Raw genomic sequence first — 23,399 nt, 5'->3', positions numbered from 1 at the left:
GTACACTGGCAGTTTAATAACAAGAATACTTAGTAATCCTTCAGTATATTCATAAAAATTAATAAACATTTTCCAACAAAACTAATACCAAAGACCAATTTAAAAACTGCAAATTAAGCATAATATTGTGATTTTGTCCTTGTGAAATGTAAGAGCTAGAAAAAAATTCGTAAAAACCAGCGTTTACCGTGTGGTTCTCGGCACCATTACAAAAATGAATAGGACCACCCCATCTCTTTACCATGGATGTCGTTAAATGCGACTAAGGGATAGGCTTACAAACTTGGGATTATTTTTTGGGCGATGGGCTAGCAACCTGTCACTATTTGAATCTCAATTCTATCATTAAGCCAAATAGCTGAACGTGGCCATTCAGTCTTTTCGTGACTGTTGGCTTTGTCTACCCCGCAAGGGATATAGACGTGACCATATGTATGTATGTACCAGCGCTTACCATCATGAGACGGCTTTTCATCTGTCTTTTAAACGTTGAAAGTATCGACAACTGAATTGACAATTCAATACGAATGATATTTATTTTGGACGTCCTCAACTCTCTTTTGTAACTCAGGCCTAAAAGTCGAGCCCTAGTTCCTACTTAGCAATACATTGTACATGAATCACGTCTTTATACTTTATTGGGTAGGCAGAGCAAACAGTTTCGAAAATATTAAAATCCACACTCAGGTTATAAGTAAGTTGTTATATAGCAGGAGGGCTTAGTGATGGATTTGATATTCAGATAGAGACAGGTGGCACGCCCTTTGCTTAAAAAATAATGTCAAGTTCCCCACGTTGAGCCAGCAATCGATAGATAGGTTTAAAGCGCATAAATGCTTCTTTCAGTTTAATTTATCAAACCGAATGACGTCCGATTATCCTATATCTAATTTGGGAACAGCGAAGCCTGCAAAGAATGAGGTTGACATGTTGGTATTAGCAGTCTAACCGGCCGAGGGCAGTGCGAGGCGCGAGGGCGAGGCGATTAACTAATTAGATGCGGATTAATTGATAGCCGCGGTTCCGGGATCGAACCCGGCTCGAGTTACGTGTGATACCCGATTACACGAAAACCTAGATGAAGTTACAGCCGTGGCCTGGTTTCTATGTTTAAATATTTAAAACGAAAAAGAACAATTTAAAAAAGACCAAGTTCCATCCCCGGTTGGGTCATGATTGCAAATGAACTTATTGTGATTGGCATTAATCTTGATTGTTTATTTTTTAAGTATTTATAATATTTTTTAATTACTACGAGTACACATAAAATGCTGTGCAGTCTCCCACGGAGCTGTGCAGCAGTGACTGATGTATCTATTTATTTATTTATTTATTTTTATATTTATTGGGTATGTTGTTGCAATTATATAATATGTATTTGTAAATGTTTAATAACCTAACAATAGGTTAAGATTTCATTGTTACTAACAAAAGTGGACTCTGTCTGAATAAAGAAATATTATTATTATAAAAGGTAGTTTTCAGTACACGTTATTATACGGTCAAAAGTAAACAAAACAACATTTCAAATATCCCGAAAGTAAGATAATTGGGTAATACGCGCCCGTAGGTTATAGTATAATTCTCCCATTGATTTACGTTATGTCACATGACTTTGATTAATGCCCGCATTCATTGTTTAATGCCGGCAAACTCGCTTCGATGCTCAGGTAAGCCGCAATGGCCGCCCTCGCGCCGCATGCCCTAGGTGTTTCCTGCGAAAGCGCTGGCCAGCAAAAAAAAAATGTGCAATTTGGCTATCGGAAGTGCGCGCACGCTCCTTGTCATTCAAGCTTGCCGGTCACCGTCCTCGCTACGGCTTATTAATTTACGTCTCGGGAGCAGGTATGTGATAGCTGCGTGCAATGTTTTTCGTGTGGTGAGAACGCAAGAGAGAGAAGTGTCCAAACGCTCGCAGATACTGCTGGGCATAGTTTGAGTAACAATTTGGGATTAAAAAAAATAATAACTTGTTTACTACTTAATAAGAAATTTTAAGTTCGTTCTGTTCAGCTTTGGAATAACCTCTCCCAAGAATTAAGATCAGCTCGTAGCCTTGGTTCTGGCCTGTCAGTCTTTTCAAGACTGTTGGCCTTATCTACCCCGCAAGGGATGTAGACGTGATTATATATGTCTATGAATGTAAGTATAAACAATCGTTTGATTTTCATGATTTAATTTATCGTAGCTGTGCAACGCCTCGCTCGTAGGCGCCGCTACGCCGCTACGCGCATTGCTACGAAACCTTTAATTTACCCTACTTTTGTTTTTTTTTTTTTTTTCTTCTTTTTATATTTATGTTCATTTTCTCCTTCCTAAGTACGAGTATTCCAAACGATTCCATTACGACGCATCGGTTAAAGGTTCTTTATTGTGACAACTGTGTAATGTTATGGAAAATTAACTTTGCACCTTAATTCGTGTTTATACTTACGTACTAGAAATCTACTGAGGTATTAAGATTAGCTATTTCCTGATTTACCGCACACCTACTTATGTATTTGCGCACATTTTCTTTAAAAACTGAATTATAAGCGTGGGAACGCCGCTTGTGCAAGTACCTGCATCTAATGCTCGCCGTCATCCGCTCAGAAATCCATACCATTATGATTTTAGCCAAAACTTTTTTATTCGAAAAAAATTAAGCTGTGTCGTAGATATTGTAAAAAATGGTAGATGCGGGGGTGATGGCGAGAGGAGGGGGGGAGTGGTCCATTATTGGAACGTCATCGCGATCAGTTTTTTGCGTGTTTCTCGAATTTAGCTATCAAAAGGGTATCCGGCGACGAAAATGCTAAAAAATCAGCAGTTGTACGCTTTTTACGCGCGGCGCTGGTTGTTGCGCTGATGCGACACAGACGTAAAAACTTGTAGCGATTCGATAGAGTTGTGTTCATAAAGCGCAACATGGCCGACGCACAACTTTTTATTTTATTGTTGCCGCGGGATTTTGTTAATCCCTTGACAAAATAATATTGAGAATACCAGTTTCGAATTTTCTGGTTCAACCAAATATAAGATCAGCTATTTGTATAGAAAAATGCTTTTTATAATATAGAGATAATTACATTTTTGTTAAATTTAAATAAATAGTGGAACATTTTATTCAGTTGACAGCGTGGGTACTTATGTAGGTAACCTTTTTAAGTAACATTTAAAACTTCTGGAAAATATAAGGGGCTATCTGTCAAAGTACTTAGTTTTTACGCAGCTTTTTTATCGCTACAGAATCAGAAACCCGAAAAATTATAGGCGACAAAAATGAAAACACGTGACAAACAACTCGCACCGCAGATACAGAATTAACCTAAGTACCGATTTTATTTATTTGATCTTTATGAAGCCTTAGGAATTTTAGTTACACCAAAGGTGGCAGGTTCACCAAAGTGATTTAAATACAATAAACATTTGTTTTAAACGATTCCTAAATATTAAACAGATAAGATGTGTTCATTTTAACTTCTTTTAATATAGTTGCATTATTCTAATACCACTATGATTTTGTCCGCAACTTTACTACTCCAGTGTAAAATATAAGATTTTCTTTAGCGGTATTTTAAATGTGCCGCTATAACTATATTGCACTGCATTGACACTGCTTTAGGATATCTCTATTATAGATATTTAGGATTTTATAATAAGAATATGTGTGACAGGAATAAAAGCTGTGTCGAATCAACAAAAAAATTAATTTCTGATATTTTTTATAAAGCACAAACTTATGTAAGGTACAAAGATAGCGCTCGTCAATCTATTTTCTGTTCGTAGTGTTGCAAACTACTTCAAATAATTTCATGTTTTTGTATTTTATTTCTCATTAAATATTTAATCTCATTATTTACCAAAGATATGTTTATTTTAAACCCGGAAATAACCAAGGCGGCGAAGCCCGGCGTGGCTCGACGTCCTTTGAAAGTGACTTAGGGGATAAATTGTCTGAATAACATTAAAATCTACAGCGACACCCACTGCGTGCGAGAGAAAGCTTAGAAACAGACTTGTTTCATGTAGAGATAAAATTACAATATTATTTTATGATGAATGTGGAGGAGGCAAATGAAGTATACAGGGATCGTGGCAAGTGGAAACCTTAAGTCCCTTTCTACCCCTCCCGGAAAGCGGTATGATTTTATGTATTTTAATGTAAGATGTTTTTTTTTTCAAGATTAAATTCATGCGTGTGAAGAAAAATTGCATTCGGGTGAAGCGTGGACGGGGCTCTACTACAAATTAAAAAAAAACCCATTTTTTGAAAATAAAGGAATAATAAACACAAAAATGATTGAAAATGAGCAGACTACATCTTTTCGCAAGCTACTGTCCCTCCATTCTGTCATCAACTTCCACAATCATCACATTACTTCATGCGAGCTTTTTACTTTTTATAGTTAGGTTTTGTGTGAACCTCAATAGTTCCTTGAGATCACAGTGAGAGTAGGAACGCATTTTATCAAAGAAGATTAATTCGAAAGGGTTTGATTGAAATTGTAATTATAAATCTTACGATTACAATTTCACACTTTACCAATACTCATTTCGAAGTTGCTTTTATAAATTTTAAAAGAAAACCTAAACAAGTTTGCTATCAATAACATGATGGTACTTTAAAATGCTAAAAATGTTATCTTGTTCAGTACATTTCCAGTTTAGCATTGTACTTCAAATTAATAAACATCATTACCTAATACTATTGTAAATTGAAGGCGAGCTATAAAATAATCTCATAGATTTGGCATGATTTGATTAATTATATGTACACATTCAGATATTTCATAATACTAACTTATAAAAATAAATATATTACCTAAATGTCAATTTCTTACATTAAGTAATATCAAATCGATCAAATAAACTACAGAATAATTTTAATTAATTTGAATTATAAATAATTATAAAAACAATATGCACATAAATAATTTAAAAGTATAATTAATGAGCAAGCCAATTAAAATAAATTATTAAAATGTATTAAAAAATCTCACGGTAGGAGGCGCAGTAGGAACGCGCGTTGGCGCGCACGCACGCTGATAGCACCATTGCTGCGTGTTGTGAGCCGCCGCTCTACGGGGAGGCAGGCCGGCGCGCAGTGTACCACGGCCAACCCGGGCCGGCCAAGTGCGCACGTTTAGAAACGCGCGACTCGACGCACAGACGTGTACTGAAATAGCGCCGCTGGTTCACCAACAGCGCGCTCCCCCCCACACCGCTCCCCTCACAACCCCAACAGTCGAATTAAAAATTGGAACTTTTTTGTCCGAATCCGTTTCTTTTTCCCTCAGTGAATTTTTTTCGCGATTACCTGAGATGATTTTTTCGATTTCGCCGTGCGTTTAAAAGCTGTTTAATTTTTTTTGTGTAAAGGGGAGACGGGGTCGGCTAACCGATGCGCGAATTCCTATATCGGGTGAAAAAAAGGCTTGTTCGTAGTTATTATGAACCCGGCGCATGCGCCCAACTTGAGTTATAATAACAATAAGTTCAGAGCTCTGATTTATGGCACTTAATTAAAATTGTAGACGCGCCGCTGCAGCATGTACCGGCGACTTGCCGACTGCGACCAGGCGTTACTGAGTTGTTTGGGAATTTGGAGCTGAAGCGTTGTGTGCCTGATGTTTTATCTAGATGCAAAATTTTGCAAAGGTTTTTTGTCGTAATAAAAATATGCTAATAAGTATCATTATAGGCGTCTGAAGTGAAATACTTAGTGTTTATGATTCAATTAAAACCGAACCGCACAGCCTCGGACTGACGACATCGAGGGTGGTGACCCGGCAGTAGTAGTAATAACGAGTTGATAGGGTAAAACAACGCTGCTGAATGTTTGGTACCGTTACTTTCCAAAGGGAAATCTTAGTATTTTTGTTTGTAAGGAATAAACTCAAAAAGAAGAAAAAACCTGTAGGAGTTATAAGGCTACTTTTTTTCTGGAAATTCCCTTCGGCAGCGTAGCCGCGCGCAAAATCGAATCAATGAATATTTCTCTCTAATCTATGATATCTTTTTTCATCTGATGAACGATGGTTACGAAAATTGAATATATTTATATAATTCTTAAAATATTAAAATTTATTACGTTTATAAAACGCGTGTTTCTAACACGATCCTTTTATTTCATTAAGGCCGGCAAGAGGAAGTCAGTAAACATTCGTCCTCTTTGAAACAAAGAGGGTGCTATTTATTTAAATGATGAAAGACCTCTTTCAGTTATCTCGTGAGCCGAGAGACGAGTATTAAAGTTACATAATAAGTATGAAGGGAGCGGGGCAAAGAAAGCGATTAAGACATGATAGGTATGTGTGCTCGTGCTCTATAAATGCAAACATTGAACAAGGTTGCGTTAGCGTATCGCGGCTCTTCACTACACATGGCTGATGTTGGAAGTTTATTTAATTTTATTTTTTACGGGACAAATTACATAGATTGAGTTAGCCTTGAAGTAAGTTCGAAACTTGCGTTACGAGATACTAACTCAACGATAGTTTATTTTATAATAAATACATACACAGATAAACAATCAAGACCCGGGTCAATTAGAAAAAGTTCATTTCTCATCATGTCCTGGCCGAGATTCGAACTCAGGACCTCCGGTGTCACATACAACTTCTTGATAAAACTCGAAAAAGAACTGCATCACGCTTTTAACCTCCACCGTTCGAGGACCGAAGCTCTCGAAGCAATTTTTATTATCTTCCATCAAACTAGCTAGTTTCTAAGTTCAGCAGTCGTTTAAATTCTATTGCTCTTCACTGCTTCCACATCACCATTTCCAAGGTTCGAGACTTTGCGATGGTAATGCGCAAACATCGGCGGGAAGCGGAGTGGCCCCGGCTTTGAACCCGCGCCCGCTGCCCGGCATGCATTTACGTAATGTGTGTGTGTTTAGGCGATCGAGTATTGCTACTTTGAATAAGTTTGCTTTGAGCGGACTGCCCGATGTTTGCTCGTGGCAAAGAGGAGATACGATGTGGAGACTAGGTCTTCTGACGCATTGCATTGCGCACGGCCGAAGGACTACATTTGAAAACTAAAAGTAATATATTAATTGATGCCAAGTTTCAATTAAATAGAATACAAAGGAAGTAGAGTTCTGGAGTTTATAAACTAAATAATAAATCTCTACCAAATATTTCCGAAGCAATAGCAAATTAATGATATTAATCTATATAAGTAGTAAAATCTATATTTAACGAAACACTACACGTATATATTTCTATTAAGTTTTTTAAGTTACTTAGAAATTGAATATAAATATATTCTACTTATAAATAATCAATAAAATTAATATTCATAAATAAAATAAAGATTCCAACGGCTCACTGCGAAGCAGCGTGTCCAGTAAGCTGGCAGTATTGCCTCTGCATTTCAATAGAGATTCTTTTGGCGAAGTAACTGCCAGTCATTGGACCAAATAATAATTAAGATCATTTCGTGTTCAGCTAAATAATGACAAAAAAAAAAAATTATAAAGTCTTATTATATTGATAGAATGTCAACATGACCTTGGTGTTTTTGTTACAGTTAGTATTATAATCTTGTGAATGAACAAAATGTTAGGAATAACGAAAAGAAAGAGGTAATTGTACACATGTGTGCATCGATAACACAAACTAAATCGGAAATAAATTGTATTTTGAGAAAATTTACAAACAGACCAGCGTTTTTAAGAGTCTTAGTCTCTATAGCAATCTCTCCTGGGTTCGCGGAAGTCCGCACTCCATGCGGTGAACATCTTCGCTCGCATTTCCAATTCTAATACACCTATTTACTTTATTCTGGCCAAATTGTTCTTTTTGAACCTTCACCTATAAAAATATAAAGTAGATGTTTAAAATGTATGTTTGGTCGATCGGTGCGGGGGTAGCGATTAACATGAGGGGGATCAGTTTATTTCAAATCCACAGAATCTTGATTCATCACCTCTCAATATCGCAGTCTCTGTAACTAGAACAACAAGATCTGTATAGCTAAAAACTATATAGAATACATACAAGTAATAGCTTGTATAATGGAGGGCCGAATTCAATGTCGAGTAGACAGACTATATCATTTCACTTGCCCTGTCATTACATACTTCTTTTTCTTTATCTTTCTTTTTTTTATCTTTCCAATTGATAATAAATTTATCTTAAAATTAATAAAATGATTAATTTTATTGGTAAATAAAAAAGAAAATCACCATGCAATAACAATATTTTATTACATTCTCCAAAAATATTAACATTCAATAATAAAATTGAAATGTGTAGCGCTACGAGGTCCGCGCGTAGCACCCCCTACCCCGGCCCGAGCGACACCGACGCGACACCCACGCGACACTTGCCGAGGACGGCAGCGTGGTACGCGGGCAGGCCGGACGACCGGCCCCTCCGTGTTTTACCTCTTATAGACTTTTTATGAACAGTGATTTCTATATTTGTGCAGTTTTATTGCGACCCCCGCCTCGGAACAGAAGGGTTCTACTCATTGATAATGTATTTATCATTACACTTCAACATGAGTACTCACATGCGTCAATATTGCATGGAGAAAGTGTTGAGAGAGGTAAGTATGGGTTAAATCTTACGATGAAGAAGGTTTTGTTTACATGAATATGTGAACAATATAGGTTTGTTTCCGTGGACATGGTGTTTAAATAAATTTTACGTTTAAACATACAAAAATATTCTGTATATTGTTTTCTTTAAGATTCTGTGTATATTTTTAAGTTTTTCACGTTGTGGCTGACTCAGTTCTGTCACTCATTTTACTTTCCTAATTAAACCTAATGAATATTATAAGTGCCGTGTGGCTCCCGGCACCAATACAAAAAAGAATAGGACCACTCCATATCTTTCCCATGGATGTCGTAAAAGGCGACTAAGGGATAGGCTTACAAACTTGGGATTCTTTTTTAGGCGATGGGCTAGCAACCTGTCACTAGTTGAATCTCAATTCTATCGTTAAGCCGAATAGCTGAACGTGGCCATTCAGTCTTTTCAAGACTGTTGGCTCTGTCTACCCCGCAAGGGATATAGACGTGACCATATGTATGTATGTATGTAATATTATATTTTTAGTTTTCATAAATTAATGTTAAACTTAATGTTAAGTCATATTAAAGTTCGTGGCATGCATAAACAAGTTACAATAAGTGGTTTTGGCGTAAACGACGCAAACGCAGCTGACAATTTACGATCTGTGCGGACGGACGGGACACACAGCACGTATTTCTGTTACTTTATACTGACTCAAAATAGTCCTCGCCTTTTTGACAATGAATTTTCGATTACGACTGTAGGCTCAGTTACTTAAGCTTGTACTTCACACGAAATTTTGTTTAAGTGCAGAATTTCATGAATTTGATTTTGATGTAGATCAAATAACCTCATGATGAAACCTCTTCTACTCTCAGATGAAAATTTAGAGAAAGAGAGCGTATGCTAGTTTGATCATGAAGAAAGTTATCGATAGTTTTATTTAGATCATAGACTCACTTTTCCTACATTCATACATACACAGAAATCAAACTAAACTAGTTTTTAGTGAATGGAATTTCACAGGTACCTACCTCCTAGAGAAATGTCAACCTTGTCCCTAACATAAAATAAACTATTCCATTTCAACAAAAGGGCAAAAAAACCTGTGCAGATCATTGATATCCGCGACTCTATACCCACGCATCGAAATCACCTGCCGGGGTCATTGCGGGGATCACCGCGGTCCGGCCCGGCGCGGCCCGCCGTCCCGCGGGACACATCCGCCGGCGGGCCGCGCTCTCGTAAATCTTGTGCGACACGAATACGTTTCAATGCTCGCAGGAATACGAGGAAAGTGGACTATTATGAGTGTAAATGTCTTGTGCATTTTTCGTTTGCGTATGTCTAAGAGGTGAATAAAGGATGCATAGTGTTGTAAGTATAATATTTTATACAGATTTAATAATTTTTTGCATAATTATTGTGAAAGTATTAAAGCTTAACTTCTTGTGGTTTAAAAGTAGAGGTCGAAAAATTTCATTTTATTATTTGTTCATAAAGTGTAATTGTATCGAGTATTTGTTATTTCATCCTAATTAATCTTTATTAGTTATTTTTAAATTACCAAAAGTATTTACATAATGAGATAACGAGCCGATGAATCGTATCGGTAGGTAACAAACATAGAATGCAAAATGGCGGATGCTGCGAGTAGCCGGCAGTGTGCTAACTAGCTAACGAGATTACAGGGGGCAAGGAGTGGGGGGAGGGGTTATAACCCTTCCAACAGCCGTGAAACGAGCGCCATTCTGGCGAATTGAAAATGCAAATACCGGGCTAATCCGAGCCCGGGCCTTCCCTCGCATTCAGATCACAATAGTTAGCATTAATGTGGAATTAGATCGATATTCCTTCTCTCGTGACAATGGCGGGAGCGCTGGTTCCAAACGAGCTGGCGACGGGGCCTCTTGGACTTATGGAGAGATTGTGGATACAACTTTTGGTGTAAGTGTGTGTTAATAGCAATTATTGATTATATTTTAGTGGTATATATAGGTAGGTATAGTAGAACTAATCGTGTAAGTATATCCAAGCGCAGTTTTTCCATTATTTACCAGATAAACTCTTAATTAGAATCTTATGATCCTGGCGAAAAGTCAGGTCAAAGGAACCCTAAACCGACGAGCTTGCAGGATTAGGTATGTGGATGGAACGAAAGAAATAAGTACCAATGCATTTTTGTTTGTAAGCAATATTATAAACTTTTGAACTGATTTAGCTTACAAGCTTCATGATGTTAACTAGAAAAGAGTGAACTTGTGCAAAAAAATTTGCAATAGCATTGCAATGGCGCACAAGTTTGACAAACTCTGTCATGTGTCTCAGTTTCTTTTTCTATTATGTTCGCGCGAGAGTCAGATGGCCGACGTTAGCAGTTAGAACAAGTGCGGCGCTCGGTGATTGCGCTAATCAATAGTGCAGCTGCACCCGCCCCCGCCGCGCCGCGCCCTGCCCCGCGCCCGCCCACAGGACTCTCACAAGTTTCTCTACGGGAATTTCATATGAAAATATCGCATTTTGAAATTTCACGTAAGTAGAGTCTATGCTGAAGACAAAATCCGATTAAATATGATGAACCAACAGGAACCGAGAGTAAAAGGCTTAGAAACTACTCGAACTGCTAAAATTTATTTAATCACAAAATCATAGATATATGTACCTATACTCATCAGTGCATGATTTGTTTATTATACGGTGTATAAAACAACGTGGTCTTTCAGTCTTTTCTTTCAGACTGTTGGCTTTGTTTATCTCGTGACGGACAGAGATGTGATTATACATGTATATATGTTTAAAAGAAGACACTCAACAAAATAGAATAAAAAACAAAACACCAAATATAGACAGTCAAATTAAAATCCTATTTCCTTAAAGCCTGCTATCTTTCATCAAAATCTAAATAAGTATTGTATCTTACAACAGCGCACCGTCTCACACCCCGCACTAGGCGTGTGGGCGAGCCGATACGACATTACAATGCCTTCCATTTTGTTAATAGATCACATTAAAAAAGAAAGCAGTGAGAATAAAGAGATGGAAAATACATGTCTCGTTTCATCTCTTTTAAGATAAGGTATTTTAAGTAACCATAACTAAACCTATGTTTTATAGGTTTGGAAAGACTTTTTTTCATGCAAAAAAATAAAAATACTTATATATATACCTATTCATTGTCATTGTCATATTAATCAATAAATAATTGTCCCTGGAATTCATTTGTTTACAGCAAACAGAAGGGTTATATAAGTGACTATCGTTTATGCATGCATATTTTTAATAGTAGGTATATGTAGTTACTCATACCTATACTTGAACCGAATGAGGTCTCCAAAATTAATACGAAAAAGGGTTTAATTTTATTAAATATTATGGTCGTAACACGTGCTATAAATAATTTATTGAACATTAATTTACAATAACGTCAAATGTAAACTGATATGGTCCATTTTGTACTGGCGCTGGGAATCCTAGCCGTGCTGCGCTAAATCTGGAGCTGATATTAAACCTCGTTATTTATCGAGGCGGCCATTTAGCCCCACCCTCAGATCGTTTATCATTTTTAAATTAAAAGCGTCACGATGTCGTATCGACGGCATAATTTCCAAATGACGTCGCTTCATAAATCAAGCGGCGCGTGGTACGGTAACCCTTCCGACGCCGGCGCTAATCGGAATCGATTTAAATATTCCACGGTGTATATGTGCACATGATATTTATTTTATATAAATAAGATCATTTTGTGTTAAAGGTTCAGTCAGGCAGTACCTAGCTAGAATTTAGTTGATTGCCGAAGTATAGTGTGGGTAAAGTGTCACACCAGGATGAGAAAATAAATAAATTAAAGGAAATTATTGACTTGAGATTCTTCAAGTTAACTCAAATTACACGGTATGTAGATACTAAGATGTTTTGTTGCCTAAAACAATACTATGATATTGATTAATTAAGTATATTTTTTTCAAAGTTAATACATACAGACATACATATAATCACGTCTATGTCCCTTGCGGGGTAGTAAATAATTTTCTTAAGTATTACAAAACAGTACAATAAAAGTGTAACTAATGACCTTTAATGCTAAAAATTTTTGTTAGTTCGAAAATAATACAAATTTTACTGCTTTGCCGGAATTTAATAGCACGCTGTATACCTTTAAGGAGAAATATTGAAAATACTTAACTCCATTAATACATCTTCATAATTTTAATCTTTACACTTTATCGGCCCTATAAGAGTTAACTAAATTAAATGATGCCCATAAAGAAAGATATATTACTTTAACCTATCTCAAAACAAGTCAATATTTATATCTTTTAAAATATTAATTCCTTTCCTAACATATCTTCATATTATCACATATAAGATTTAATGTATTAGAGTGTACATACAGAAGCTGAGCACCTAACATTGCTGTTCAACCCTTCCATATACAAATCGTGCCGCTTTTTACCGCACTCGTTTCCATACGGCAAGGGTTAACCCTTCGGGTGCTCGTAAACAAATGAGTTTGTTTTTTACCGCGTCGTATTTCCATACGCAAGGGTTACGCGCGGCCGCGGCCGTGATTGGCTGCTCGGCGCGCGACAACTCTCACTTGTCGTGATTTACATACGCGCCGCCTCCTGTCAGGTACATACATATGTAAATCGGGTGCCCCTGATCTGCTATCACACTTGTCGCTTCAGCACGGTACCGGCTTCCGAGTTTAGGTATTTGTGTTTGCAGTGATCGTTACGTAGTTTAACGCACGGCAGCTCATAGTTTATATAAATTCCCTCATGAAAACAACTGTTTTGACATTTGGTGTTATTTCGTCATCACCGTTAAAGTACAGTAATGATAGGTAACTATATATTCGAGGGGTTTTTTTTAAAACTATGGTAGCAGGTATTTATTAATTCTGCCCTTCAAACAATGATACGAGTTATGTTTTGATTGAATTTCATAATGTTAATTTTACCTACATGAAATCGTATTTTTTTATACTATAATATACCATGACGGTTAAAGGTGTAATATTCTTTGCTATAAGAATAGTAAAAGTTTCAAATCACAATGATACAATATTGAAAATCGAAACTGTCGAAAGTGCGAATTATGACAATAGGAAGGACCGAAGGTGGCGGGCGCGTGCGCAGCGCATCTGTCCTTGCCCAGGGCAGCGCGGGGGGCGGCGGGGGGCGGCGGGGGCGCAATCGGCATGATCCGCGGCACACGTCGCAACCCTTTAGCTGCAGTTAACTCTATTTAACTGAACAATTTGTGTGATCGGCGCGTGCGATGCGGGCCACACTTTATAGAACCGAATAAATTATATAAATTGCTCTAATCGCTTCTAATGGCATTTCGGAGCAATAATTTTACATTGGTGCGACATCACTACACTAGCACTATTGATTTTGTTGAAATTACTTTTTATTAAATACATGTGACCCGTACCGTGGAACCAATAGCTAACAGATATTTAATTTCACTACTTTAAGAACATCAATAGCAGATAATTATCATACTGAATATAATAAAAATATGACAACCGTAGATATGACTTTCTGAATTGTAAATAATATTTTCAGTTTTTCATCAAAAGATTAATTTAAAAACTATTTTAAGAGCTGTTGTATAGCAAAATACTTTTCCTGTTAAGTTAGTTTGATCGCTCAGTTACGTAATACTGTTATAGTATATCGAAAGAAATCAGAGATAAATTTAACATGATAGCTTATTGTAGAATGTAGTTAAAAAATTTATTTATGAAGATTCTATGTTAAATAAAGACATTCCACTTTCTACTTTAAAAAAAAGGCAAGTTCAATACAAACATGTCATCCAATCGCCTTAAAGCATGAACAGATAAGCAACAGGGGATATGTAAAGGAGATGCCATCACCACAACATCAATTTGTTGAGCTCCCGACAATGGCGTGGTCGCGCAGTCGGGAGATCAAAGCGGCCCGGCCGCCGGCGCCCGCCGCCCCCGCGCTCCGCTGCAGGCAAAACTGTTCAATTAAATAATGTGTATGACTGCACTCAAGTAGGGTTGACACGACCTTTTCAGATCTTGCTAAGTAAGTAGATCTCTAAATGCTGCGGACAACTTAAATATGTGAATTTTGATGAAGATAATATCAAAATTTAGCTGCTTTTGAATGTTCTGAAAACTACCTACTTATTTAGTAATTCGTATGTGTGAAATTTTAGAAAAACACCCGTAGCTGTAGTTATTATTAAATTATCCATATTCTGCTAAACCGCGTTTTTCATACACGTTAGAATATAAACTTTTCTGATTGCAATGCCTAGGTATCCATAATCCTGTTTAAAATGTAAAGTTGCGAGCAAAAATATTATTGTATTTAATTATATGTATGCTAATTTATGTAGGTATATTTATTATTATATCTTACATTATCAAAAAAAATATTCAACTAAGCACCTACTAAAGGGACACATTGTACAAGGGCACTACTTGTTTAGAAGAAAGAATTAGTATGTATAAACGATATTTAAGTTATTGAAGCATAAAAGCTATGAAGATCATACATTAGCGACCGTGTGCGACAACCCTGCAGTTTTATAAGGATGTAGCCATCTTAAAAACAAAATCGTGCGATTAGATCTCTCATGACTGACTTTAATAAAATCCCAGGAATGTAAGCAAAGACTGTGTTCTTGAATTGTTGACAGAACTATTGAATTGTTTTTCTGAACAAACAATTATTTCATTTGTGATATTTAATTAGAGATACAAGTTCGCTACAGGTTTTTATGCAACTAGTATAGTTTTCCGGAAACCCATTATTTTCTAATAATTTACTTTAATTTAAAATGTAGTAAAAACCATCTGTAAGCTTAACTTCTTACTACAAAGAGACAACATACATACATACATAAAATCACGCCTCTTTCCCGGAGGGGTAGGCAGAGACTACCTCTTTCCACTTGCCACGATCTCTGCATACTTCTTTCGCTTCGTCCACATTCATAACTCTCTTCATACAAGCTCGGTGGTTTCGGGTACTTTTGACCTGACCCTTTACCAGGACGTCCTTAATTTGATCAAGATACGTTCGTCTAGGTCTTCCCACTCCGACCTTTCCCTCCACACTCTCCTTGTATATCTGCTTAGTCAACCTGCTTTCATTCATCCTCTCCACATGACCGAACCATCTTAACATACCCTTTTCTATTCCTGTAACTACATCTTCTTTCACATCACAACATTCCCTTATCACGCTGTTCCTTATCCTGTCACTCAATTTCACACCCATCATACTCCTTAACGCTCTCATTTCCACTGCATTTATTCTGCTTTCATGCTTCTTTTGCCATACCCAACTTTCACTCCCATACATTAATGTCGGGACCAACACGCCCCTGTGCACAGCCAGTCGAGCCTTTTTGGATAGTTTCTGACTGCTCATAAAGGCATGCAAAGCTCCATTCACCATGTTCCCCGCGTTCACTCTCCTTTCAATATCACTATCATACTTGCCATCTGATGTAAACTTTGATCCTAGATATACAAACTCTTTCACTTGCTCCACTTTTTCTCCTCCAATCAAAATATTACATGCTGTCATTTCTTTCTCCATTTCAAAAACCAGTGTTTTAGTTTTACTTACGTTCACTTTCATTCCTTTCTCTTTTAAAGCTTCATGCATACAGTTTACCATCTCCTGTAACTCCTCCGCTGATGACGCCAGTATAACCTGATCGTCGGCATAGAGCAGACATTTGACGAGTAACTCATTCATCCTTAATCCACTTTTAGACTCTTTCAAATCTGTCAAACAGCTATCCATAAATAGGTTGAACAGCCACGGTGACGCAACACATCCTTGCCTAACGCCTTTCTCAATCTTAAACCACTCAGTGTGCGCTCCGTTTATCCTGACACAAGCACTCGAATCCTCATATAAGGATTTCAGTGCTCGTATTAAGAGACTGCTCACCCCATGCATAGAAAGTGCTGACCACAATTCATTCCTCTCAACTCTGTCATAGGCCTTTTCCAGATCTACGAATGTGCAATAGACTTTTTGACTCTTGGCCAAAAACTTTTCGGCTATGCACCGCAAGGCAAAAATGAGACAACATGTTATCAAATTAGTATGTAGAAAGTGACATAGGAAAATCCATAACTTAATTACAAATAAGTACTAATAGTTGAAACAAAACAGGAGTATTACTAGTATTAAGTCTATTAACTTATAAATATTTGGTATACCTAGTAAAAGCCGACGTTGATTTATCTGGAAAATGTTTTCAACAGTTAAAACTACTTATTGTTTCTGTCGCCACAAGCACTCTGTAAGTAAACTTTGATCACGTCGTGATAACTTTTAATTACGTGCAATTAAGTATGTTGTCGCTAGGTGTGAAGGCCATTTTCAATAGATGCTTGTTTTTTATACTGGTATTCAATTATAAATATTAGCAAGGAAAACGGATTTAATTACGTATTTTAGATCAAAACAACGATTTTAATCAGTAAAGCAAAGTAAAAAACAAGGAAATATTATTTATATATATATAGGTAAAAAGTAATTTTAATAATAACATTTCTCAGATCAATGATTTGTAAATTTATAGTTTATGTTAGAAATTGTTAATTTATTGCAAACGGTTATAAAAGTACTTTCTATTATTATTCAACCCATTGTAACGGTACATGCTATTCTTATTAAAAGTGAAACGTTATCTCGTATGTACATTACGTTTTGATTACATACGAAACGCGCACGTGGCGAAGGGTTAACGCGAGCGAGGGGGGGCCGGCGCGGGGGGAGGGGGACACGGCGCGCGCGCACAAAGCAACCCTTCGGCGGGCGCCTGCATTGTCTCACCCTTTTCACTTTTGATATCGCGTGGAACAGATTGCAGCGTGTTTTTTTTCGCGATTTCCGTTGCGCAGGTACGCGGCGGGTGCGGGGTGCGGGGTGGTGGAGTGAGGGGGGGGCGCCTCGCGACTCCGCCTCTCGCCTCGTTTGCATACGCTCCGCGGCCCTCCTCCGCCGCCTCCAAGCGCCGCGACGTGCGCGCTGCGACCTTCCGCCATGCGGCACTGCACTCGCTCGTAGACAACGCGCCTATTCGTCGCAACATTGCCATGAAATCTAACAGCGCATTCAAAATGGCAATCGTGAAACATATACGATAAATCTACGTTGCTTGTTGTTCGTGTTTGGATTGGTGATATGTTATTTTGTTGCAAGTATAATGCTTCATTTTATAATCTAAATACTTTTAGAGACTGCATTCGTTTGAAAAACAATCAACAAACTAAATGCGACAAAAATCTAGAAAACGTATTTTACAATAACCCGAATAACATCTAAAAATATATTAATAAAATATAACATAAAAGTGAACTGATCACGTTAATACTTTCGCTTTACATCTAAACTCATGTTCATCCACGGAGCCCGCCGGAGTGGCTGTTTTTACGGAAAGTGACACAAGTGTTGGAAGCGGAGTGATTCAGCAGCATCTGGATTTAACGGTATTTGGAGATCGTCTCGAGCCGGCGCGCCGCTGACCGCCCGACACTCACTCTGTGACGATTTGATACTTTTCATTACACTATCCACACGGCAAAGGAGTGCCATTAAAATATTAATGTTATTTTGTTTGTTTGTAAACTCTTTATTGCACAAAAAAAGAAATATATCAAATTACAAAACAGTTATTGGATTAAGAAGAATATGTACAATGGCGGACTTATCCCAATTGGGATTTCTTCCAGTAAACCAAAATATAAAGGAAAATCCATAATTAAAAGGCAGCGCACATAAAAAGCATTGAGGATATGTTATAATATCTAATAATTAATATTTCCCATTCGGCCACTATGGCAGCACAATTTCGCAACTAGTTTAGAAAAAGCCTTTTTTATTATACCTATATACATATACTTACACGATTGAAATAATACTTACCTAGGTACATATTTAAATTTTGAACACCTTTCTATTAGTCTGTAGAATCAATAACTTATACTTCTATTTTATTTATCCGGAAAAATGCTTAGTGCTTACTAGGTACTAACTTATGCGTGAAGTGATAGTGAAACAAACGTACAAAATATTATTTGAGAATAATTTTACTTTTGGGGACTTTCAAAATTAAAAACCTCAAAAAATTTGAAAAATGTCAATAAATATTACACATGTTAAGCAATAGTAATAACAAATGTCATGAATTATGACTACTGTTATATTGTCATATATGGAATGACTACGCGTTGCATTGAGCCTATCAACATAATGGCAGCTGACGGGTTACCAAACCTTATACAAAATGCAAAAATTTCTGATAGGTAATTTCTAACTTTAAATATTTATTCCAGTTTGTTAGAAAATACATGTGGAAGAAATTTGAGTGCCGCTATTCTGTTGAAAATAATTTGAGCAGCTTGAGCGGAGGGCACGTCCACAAGAATGGCGGCGTGTCGCAGGTAACGACTACAGCGGACGAGATGGACCCGCGCAAATCTCGTTAGCTGAATATGCACTCCAATCTACGACGGAATCGAATTTGCACCCTCGCGACCCGCGCCGAGTGGCCTTTTAAAGGACGAGTTGATGGATTATTTGTGAAGTGGCCGCCTTTGAAATCTTTCGCGCGTTAAAACGGAGGTAATCTCGGCCCTCTCCCTCTGCTCCCCCTCCCCCCCCCCCCCCGCGTCCCCCCGCGTCCCCCCGGCCTGCAAACAGCCCGCAGCGTTCGTTTTGTTTACCTAATCATTTTATTGCCCCCGCCCCTCGCCGCCCCGGGCGCCGTTGAAATTTATTTGAAATCCGGTAATCGCGTCCGCGACAGATGTCTCGACAACCCTTCTTCCGCAAGCCTCCTGTACGACAAGCCGCCATTAGATTTATTGCAGAAATCCTGAGAAAATTCGATCGCAAGCTGCGACGCAATTTTTACATTTTTTACCCCAAAAAAGTGTGTCAGAGGGGAGCGCGGCGGGGGGCGGGCGACAGGTCGCGGCCAAATCTCTTTTTTAGCGCAAAAACGAAGCGGAACAATGGCGCGCCTGACCCATTTCCCGCCGTGGGAAGGAATAACGAACGTCTCCGAAACCCGCGATTTTTACAATAAAAAATGCATTACCCCACATTTTTAAAAATTGCGCAGAATAAAAAACGTCGCATTGTTCGGGGATATTGAAATTTCAAACTCGGAAGGGTGAGATTTATGTCGAAAATAACGGTTTTTAGGAAAAAACTGCGGAATCAGCTGCGTTTAGAATAAACACAAAACACTCGTTAGTGGAACAATGCTTGGTTTAGTGACCGAGTGGCGCGGCGCGGGCGCATGGGAAACTTCTGCCGTCAGAATATACTTGTGTCTCTACATACTCCAAAAAAACTGAAATACTTCAAAACGCCATTTTATGTCGAAGATTTCAACGAAGTCGATCATTCGAGATATGTATTTGCCAACAAAAAAGCATTACGTCATGAAAATTCGTTAAAAACCGCCACACTGCAGTCACCACGAACCACATACAACGTGCAACAACACTAATAGAATACTTCTAATAAAACCGTTTCTTCTGGATATATAACTTCACAGGCTAATGCAACTACGGTACAATTTATAATGTTTCCTAAATCATCAATTAGATTTTAATTTATTATTCAAATAAACACGAAAGCACTTTCAAAGATATAGAATTTTTTAACAAAATAAGTAAGTAGTTGGGGACAATACAAATATTGTTTTGAATACAAATACAATTTTAATCATTCCTTATTTTAGTGAGTTGAATTCTGGCCATAATGAAATGTGGCAAAACACCAGACGAGCTTTACAATACTCCGATCGGCTCAAATAAAACGAGTCCTCCGAGCGCGAGCCTATCAAATTGTAGTGAGTTTTTGCGTGAATTCGGAATCTGAGCACAAAGCATATTTTGTTATTCATAAGCTAAAAAACGACGCCGAGGGGAATCTTTTCTTCGGCGGAAATAACTGAACTTACAGCTATCAATAATATTTGAATGGATGCAAATAGACTGACAAAAAATGGCTGATGACTTGCATTTCTTAATGTGATAAAAAGTTATATGGTTGAAGTCGTAGCAGGAAATGATGCATTGTTATTATGAAGTTAAACTTAAAACAAAAAAAATGTTTGGACAAGTTTAACGATATTATTTGGAACAATAATTTAAACTAAATGGATGCTTTTTTTTTGTTTTACTTGGTTTATTTAACCATGTTAAATAGGTTTATGGAAATTAATCAAGGAAATAAAATCAAAATATGTAAAAAAGTGATATTTCGACAATTTTCTTCTTTAAATATTATAAGCATAAGATATCCGGCTGGTATATTTTACATTCAGTAAAGTTTTCAAGATTAAAATGTTTATCGTCTCAACTGTTAGGCGTAGGAACATGCCTCTGACGCGTGGAAAGGACGAGGGCTCTGTAATTAAGTACATGACAACACAACACTAACGTCTTGATTATCATTATATAGTGTGGTCCCGTGAGTCCCGACCACATGATACCTATTAAATTTCAATGCTTCGATATATATTTTGAGTAAAAAAATGTAGTTATTAGTACATTTATAGACATTTTAACTATTTTTTATAAAATTAAAAGAATATCAGGAGAACATAATATGAAGACCCAAGTTTGTTTGTTATTCAGTAAAATTGGGCAAGTATCCTGAATAACGAACGAGACTATTCATATTTGAAAAAAAATAAAGAGAAAAAGGCCGTTAAGTAAAAGTACAGTCAATAAAACAATTGAACTAAGAACAGATTTTTTTACCTCACACGCAACATGATACCTCTTCACGTTGTTTTATGAGTTTTGATGTCTGAATATAATTTGACAGGATTATTATAAAATTCACAGAACCAGGTGTGGGTTGCGCTTACGCAGGAAGTGATATTGAGAGTGCAGTTCATGTAATAGGACAAAATAATGTGGACTACAGAACATAAAATTTGTTTTTAAACTAATTTTGTTTAAGGTTCGGGCGTTGGTTAGGCAGTGCACATTTTTGTCGTTTTACTGTTTGTGTATGTGGAGACGCCAGTCTCTACATGTCGTCTCCAAACATTTAATGCGTCACGATAAGTTGGTTCTGCTGCAGTTCACTTATAAGAAAAATAATATATTTATGTAGCGCGCTTTAACCACAGTATCATTATCTATTTAATAAATTAAAAAACCCAGTGCACTGATCAATTGTTGTAATTTAATACTGAATAGCGTGTTTTTTGATAAAAGGGTTTACTAGTAAAATGTTTATGAAACAAATCTGGAAAATAAAAAATATATATTCATCTATAAGTAAAAGTAAAGTAAAAGTTAAAAAAAATACAGTAAAAGTTGCCTCACCGCAGCAAGACACGAGTATATTTTAATTGGTTTTGCCAGAAAACATTGCCTATAACAGATATCCTGAGCAAATACGTTCAAATCCTCGAAATGTCTTCTATGCAGTATTAACGAACCTCAATATGTAAAACATTTTTGTAAAATTCACGCAACCGTAAAAATAACACGCAAATCTATTTCAATGCTTACTTACCGAAATGTAATTTGAAATTAGAATGAACACAAAGTAACATTAGTGCGCTTCCCAGGTTTGAGTGTTAATGCATTAGTCGCTTCGATAGATCTAGAAACAACGCTACAAATTAAATAGACAATACATGTGATACTCACATACATACTCCGTATAATAGTTCACAATAATTATATTGTGTAATAGATATATGTATTTCTTTTTACACAAAAATTCACGATTTATTTATCATGAGTATTTTTATATTTGATTGATATAATTGCAAAACAGAAATGTTTTAATAAATTTATTCATTTACAGATCGCATCTTAATAATTGAATTCTTAACAAACGATTCTTAGATTTTGATTTCATAGCAATGTAACTTTGTTAACAATAGACTTTTCCGAATTTAATATATAAGTATGAAAAATTTTCAATTCTGCATATGAAAAACTTTATTTTCTTTACTGAATCAATTTCCCAATGAAGTTGATTCGCATCATGAACCAAAGCAGTTGTATCGTGATGCAAAGTATTATTTTTCTCAAGCGATCCACTTCTGCTCCCTCGTTGTTCTGCGCGCGCTCTCAAAGAGAAAGCTGCGGCTACACTACACACATCTGCATAATGAGTTTAATTAGTCGGTAATTGACAGATCGGAATAGCATTCCCATTCGAATCGCAGCCTCATTGTTATTCATGTGTACGAGTGATCCATACTATTGCGTGCGATATTGAGAATATGGTCTAGAATTACTTTTTACTTTATTATATTACGAGCGACCTACCACTGAAAGAATTTTCATAATCGGTTTAGTATTTTCGTAGATTAGCCCTTACAAATACTTTAACAATTAAAGTTACATCGATTTGAGCCAGCGATAGTTACAAATGTTTTAAACCTTAGTAAATTGTACTTACGTACTTACGAGTAGTAGCAAAAGAAGTAAGTACATAGGTTACTCTAGCTTATTGTTACTTACCTATGTAAATTGAACATAAATATCATAAACAGGCAGATGAAAAAAATCGAAAAGACTCAAAGTCGGCATTCTATTGGATATCTTATGAGATATTTATTTTATTATGCAAATCATACTAGGTAAATCAAATACCTTTTGTAAAATGAAGAGTAAAGGCACGCGCTGCCCAATAATTGATTGACTCGGCATCCGCGGCGGCGTTCACAAAGTGGTCAATATCTTCATAAATCGATATTCCCCGCTAATAAAGCGATATTAATTATCTAGTATTCAAATCTCGAGCGTGCACTCGTGACTCCCCCCTCCCCCCTCGCCGCGCTCTTCTCGATTAATAACAGCGGCCGTCGACCCGATTATTC

At 36.9% G+C, this 23,399-nt stretch overlaps 1 protein-coding gene across 5 annotated transcripts in view; it reads right to left on the bottom strand.

Moving 5' to 3' along the window:
* LOC106137283 (protein nubbin) overlaps positions 1 to 23,399 on the bottom strand; it is a 160,125-nt gene that overhangs the window by 7,507 nt on the left and 129,219 nt on the right. The window lies entirely within an intron of this gene.

This window comes from Amyelois transitella, chromosome 14, assembly GCF_032362555.1.
Source record: "Amyelois transitella isolate CPQ chromosome 14, ilAmyTran1.1, whole genome shotgun sequence".
NCBI classification, from domain to species: Eukaryota; Metazoa; Arthropoda; class Insecta; order Lepidoptera; family Pyralidae; genus Amyelois; species Amyelois transitella.
Note: the sequence above shows the minus strand (reverse complement) of the source record. Positions and strands in the feature narration are given on the sequence as shown.